The following is a 6,280-nucleotide window of genomic DNA, read 5'->3' on the forward strand; positions in this document are numbered from 1 at the left end:
CAGACTTCTATCTAAAACTAAAGGCTGTGTGTGAAGCGATGTCATACAACACAATACAGAGCGTACACACGTGTGCTATGAATTCACGCAGTTCATTGTGCAAATATGTTGAATGTGTATTGGACACATGTGTATTGGTTTCACCTTGGGTTTCAGTTTGTCCCAGTTATATGGCGTGTTCTTTTACTCGTGTGCTGTTTTGTAACTACTGTACAGTTCTTGAAGAAACGTCTGATGCGTAGACGTCATAGATTTAACCGTCTAACTCCCATTTAAAATGATTTTACATTTTATCTTTTCATTCTGAAATTAGAGTAATCATGTAGATTCTCATTCTTTTACCTCCAAACGTCTCGGTTGATTGTGTATGTTCAGGTATTTTGGTGTTCTCTGGACAGCTGTCAAACCAAAAACCTGTAGACAGATGTTGAAGCGTGACCCATCCCAGCAAGGAACATAGTCTTACAGACCCACAGTTCAACAGGGTAGAGCTTTACACCCCCTGACTGACACCTGACAACACCCATTATAAATCAGTTGAGGGCAGCTATTCAGGGCGTATTTTCAATAAGATATATCTTATAAGCAATATAGAAATGCAGTAATCGTTTTTTATTTATTTAGTTGGCAAAGGATTTTTTCCAAAGCAAGTTGTGGTTTTCTATAGTTTCCAAACCTGTGACTTACAATGCTGTACCAACTGAGCTTCAGTGTACACTTATCACTTAAAGACTTTTGTTTAAAAAGATCTACAATTTTATCGTAACTGTTATTATTGCACATACTGTATGTGACCCTGGACAACAAAAATCATCTTGATGGTCAATTTTTCGAAGTTGAGATTGTTACGTAATCGTAAAACGAAGTTTGTAGGCGTGTTCTCTGCCATTTTTCCTCCCAATTTTGCTGCATCCACTCATAAAAAAAGGTTTGATATATTTACAGTACATAATTCATGAAAAATCAAGATACGTAATCTTCTAATGATATTTGGCATCAAAGAAAAATCAATAATTTTGACCCACACAATGTATTTTTGGCATTTTTACTCAAAATGTTCCTGTGATACTTAAAAGGGTCATATGGCGCGAATCCGTGTTTTTCTGTGTATTAGTTGTGTTGTAAGTTGCCCATGCATGTATTAGAAACGTAAAATTGCACGAATTAAAGTGTTGAAACAAAGATCTAAAAGCAAATATTCACCCAGACATGCCAGAAACGCCTTGTGTGACCACACCCACACAAATCTACATCAGTTTGTGTTAGACTTGACTAAGACCGCCCAAATGTAAACGCAAGTAAGGTGGGCATGCCTTTCAATACAATTGAAGGGGAACCTGATGTTCCAAACATGGTAAGAGGTGTTACATTTCTGTCACACGCTTGCAGTATTCCACCAATCACTTAACACTGGTTAACTGGCCAATCACAGCACACCTCGCTTTTCAGAGCCATGAGCTTTGTTAAAAATCGGTGCGTTTCAGAGAGGCGTACATCCCTGCTAAAAAACAGCATATACTGGTTTGCTACGTTTTGATGCTGGTTTGTGTCAAAACATCAAAACATAAACCAGCATGTTTTTTTAAACTGAGCAAAACCTTAAAGAATGAAAAGAATGAGGCTACACTAGTCTCACTTTGGTTTTGTGTAAGTTTTGAAATTAAATTTAGATTTGAAAACATCATCCCTGTTGAAAAGAATAGCATATGCTGGGTTGGGTATGTTTCGATGCTGGTTTGACCAGCTTAAACCAGCTAAAGACTAGCTTAAACCAGCGCAAACCAGCATCAAATACCAAATTAGTATATGCTGTTTTTTTCAACAGGGATGTATGAAATGAAATGTTTGTTACATCCCTCACAGTAAACTCCAGTAACCTCTCTGTGATGAAGGGATTTTCAAGACATTCGTCAGTAAAGTGGAGCAGTAGTGTAGCTCCGCCCCCCTGCCTTCATCATGATAATTGACAGGGAACAGCAGAAATGTCCAAAAGTTAATCTTAGTGTTACGATGCTCACTGAGGTCTGGACAGGACTGGGCCGTTGTGTGACAGAGGGTTTAAAGAAATGTTTCACCCGAAATTCCATCAATTATTCATCCCTTTTTATTAAAACTCTATTTTCACGTTTTCAGTGCACATGTTATCGCTGCAGTGCTGGGGTGGTTGTCAGGGTCATATGGTTGCTAAGGAGTTACTGCTGAATGTTGTTTAGTGGCTTGCTCTACAATTGTCGTGGTGTGTTTGGTGGTCACTAAGTGGTTGTTCGTGGAAGTCAAAAGATCTCAACCACAGCATTTAAAGGATATTTAGTTCTTAGATGTGTAGCTCTTAGAGATTTTTCATTAGTGATAGTAACACTTGCTTTAGCAAACACCACTACAACAAGAGCGAGTGATTTGTTTAGATTTACAAAAACTTGTTTGAATTCTTTGTGTTCTGAAAGAGTGAGGTTGGAACTGAAATTATATGTGATTATGTTTATTGGGGGATTTTGTTGCGATTATGTAGTTGTGTGTTTTTGTTTTGAGTATGTGTGATTCTGTTGATTGTGTGATCATGTTGTGATTATGTTTTGTCCGATGATGTGTGATTGTGTTATCATGTTGTGATTATGTTGTTGAGTGTTTGTGTGTGATGATGTGTTTGTGTATTGATTATGTGTGACTGTGTTATGATTCTTGTTTGATTGCTAAGTGGTGATTTGTGATTGTTTTGTTTGTGTTAAAATTGATGTGTGATTTTCCCTCTGATGTTGTGTTTTTGTGTGGTGTTGTGTGTTTGCCCAAAGAATTGTGATTTCAGATACGGTTAGCAGATCAATATCTTGTTCAAATTCTTTGTCACCTCTTTCATCACATCAGAAGGATTGTGGAGCAGTGTTGGGTAAGTTACTCTGAAAAAGTAATCCATTACTCGTTACTAATTACAGGTAAGTTACTCCACAAATGACTCTCTTCAAATTACTACTTTATCTAATGACTTTATTTATTACTAATTACTTACTTTATCCTACTTTAACCTTGATATTACACACACAAATATTACACAAACATATATTACACAAACATATATTACACACAGTATTTAGTTTAATTACATCAGAAGTAACTGAATTACAGAGAAAATAAGAGCAATCCCATACAGTAAGCCTTTCAAGGGAAATGTAATTAAATAACAGTAACTAGTAACTAGTAACTTAGTAACACAATCATCACACACAGCAACATAATCACAACACAATCACACAGCACATTCACACAAAATTTAAACGCAACATCACACACAAACGCTCGCATAATAATCAAAATACAAACACAGTCACACAACAAATAATAGCAAGATCATCACAACATTATCACAAAATCCACACAACATAATCACACCATTATTCAAACACATAACACAATCAAACAATAATCAAAACACAATTACACTCAACACTGCTGTGGACACACAAGGAACACAACATGCACACATGAGGTAGATCCATAAACTAAAATGTCATGTTGTGGACTGTTCACAGATCTAACTGGTGAGACTCGAGACGTAACACAACATATAAAAGTGTTAAAGTCTCTGATCACTGTTTGAATATTGCAGATACTCAAGCACACATTTGTTCCCAAGACGATGAACATTTCAGCAGTGAACCGAGCTGTCAGAAGAACAAATGATGCCGCGCCAATGCAGTGTTATACAATATGTGAACACAGTGCATTGTGGGTAAGGTGACACTATCATTTTTCTGCCGGAGAAAAATATGCATCGGGGCAGCTTTCCCATGACATTCCATGCAAAACTAAATTAAAACCAAAAATGAACCATATAATGTTTTTATCCACCTACAACACATATTGATCTGAGTAAAAATGATTGATCTGGTCTTTGTTGTTTCACAGATAATCTCACAATCATGACGACATGACAAACTTTAGATGACAAACCACACTCATGTTTTGAGCATTTGATCAAGATGAGAAAAAGCTTCAGTTGAACTGCGGCGGATGCGTTTGATACGAGGTTCTGTGATGCATAGAGCTTGAAATGAAGTTTCCTGAGTGTTTATTTCACAGATCCATTACAACAACTGCATCACATCAATCATGTTTAGCTGCTTCTTGTGAAGTTTTGTGTGTGATTTATCCACTTCTGTTGTTTCAGTCTAATGACTGTATATTTCACACGTTGAAGGCGTTATAAAACAGATGTTCAAGTGAAAACAGGATCTTATGTGGTGATATTATCATGTGTTGATATGCTACAGAATGATTGCTATATTCGTAAACATCTGTTAGCAAAACAATGGTGTTATTGGAAATATTCCATCAGATGAATATTAGCACCTCTAACTGAAAGGAAGCCTTTTATTAAATCTTAAAATCACTTTTTTTCTTGTGATTTTGACACGTCTGACATACAATTAGGCAATGTTTTTTTTCTTAAAGGTAAAGTTCACCCAAAATGAAAATAATTTCCTTTTATCATTCACTCATCCTCTTGTCATTCCAAACATTATTTATTTTTAGGAACGTTGACACTGAACCCCATTTACTTCCATTGTATGAACACAAACGTTTACCGAGACATTTTTCGAAATATCTTCTTTTGTGTTCCATTGAAGAAAATTTCAGGTTTTGAACAACAGGAGGGGGAATAAATGACGTCAGAATGACTTGGGTGCACTATCCTTTGATGGATGCTTGAGGCTCTTTTTAAAGATAAATGAAAGTACATTTTTTATCAGTAAAACTTTGGCAGTAACATTGAGGACAGAGAACAAAAGAAGCTTTCATAACACACTGATGTCAGCTGGATGAAAGGTTTGAAGTGGAGGATATTTTTCTGCCTACTTACTTTCACATCACGAGTTTGCATATTAAAACGAGTAGGCCGTTTTGGATCAACGTCTCCACTTAACAGCTTTAGAGTTTTCTGTGTTATAAAAATATATAAGCACAGTAGAAATCAGACAAGAGACTCGTCGTTCTTCTCTTCTGTGAACATGATGAAGCTGCTGTGGGTTAGTGTTACAGACAGCACGAAATTAAAAATGATCATTCTAATTGTTTTACACAGGAGTGAAGTATTTATTATAAATTATTAATTCGTTCACATAGCTTTTTTTTTAAATCCATTCGCATTTGTATTCGTTAATCAAAACGTAAACGACTTCTCTTCACGAGTAATGGCGCGAGGGCGGGGCTACAATGATTGACAGATTGCAAACAAAAAATGATTCAAGGTATACAACACAATTTCTGGGGGGACAACGGACATCATAAATGTTCTGCAAAGCCATAAAAATCAATAAAACATATCAACATAATTAAAAATTTATAATAATATAAAAATACAGTTAACTTACAAACTAGCGTTAAAAATGTTCACCTTTTAACGATCCAATCAGTTTTCGGTGGATGATATCAAGTCCCGCCCTTCATTTTTTCCTCATTTCAGAAGTCGTTTCCCTCGGGTTACGTCACGATCCTGATAAAAAGAAAATCGCTACTTCCGGCTCGTGCCGACTTTAAAGTCCCAGTGAAATTATAATTTAACATTCTTATTTTTTCATGAAATGCTGCAGCGTTTAAAATAAATAGTTTATCAATGTGGGTCATTTTCTTTTTAAAATGAATGCACCCTCATAATTTTCATTTGAAAAATCTGAAAATGCATTTCCGCCCATAAATGACTATCCATGTCAAATGACGTAAGCTAGACGGCTCGGCCGGATGATCCGTTAACTCCTCCCCTTCAGATGTCAGTCTTCTGCCAGTTTCGTTTCAAAATCAAAGCTGTTTTACGCATCCAATCAATTCGCTGACAAATGCAGGCCACGCCCACTAATGTCCTTCCTTCTCAGAACACGGAAGTAAAAAGGATCGTAACTTCCGGTTCAAGTGGACTTTAAAGGTGAATGGTTACAGGTCTGGGGGTTTTTATATATTAGCATTCATTAGCTCAAACGCTCTGATATCTCTATTCCTGCAACATTCCTCAAAATCTGAGTCTTAAGATGACTCTTAGAATGGTATCAGTGCATATTATTTTACAGATTTTGCCTTAGTCTATCACAATGTACACTAATGTCCACCTCTGAATTCACGTTCCTTATCAGCTGGACCGCACACGTTTAGTTCATCTGTATAACTAATATGTTTCTGGGTCATTGTGTTGATCTCAGGAAGTTACAGGTCATTTGCATGATATTTACATACAGCCAAAAGACAGTCAAATGTTGAAGCCAAATATAATAAACAAATGTGTGTCCTCCTCGAA

The sequence above is a fragment of the Triplophysa dalaica genome, chromosome 13, assembly GCF_015846415.1.
Source record: "Triplophysa dalaica isolate WHDGS20190420 chromosome 13, ASM1584641v1, whole genome shotgun sequence".
Classification (NCBI taxonomy): Eukaryota; Metazoa; Chordata; class Actinopteri; order Cypriniformes; family Nemacheilidae; genus Triplophysa; species Triplophysa dalaica.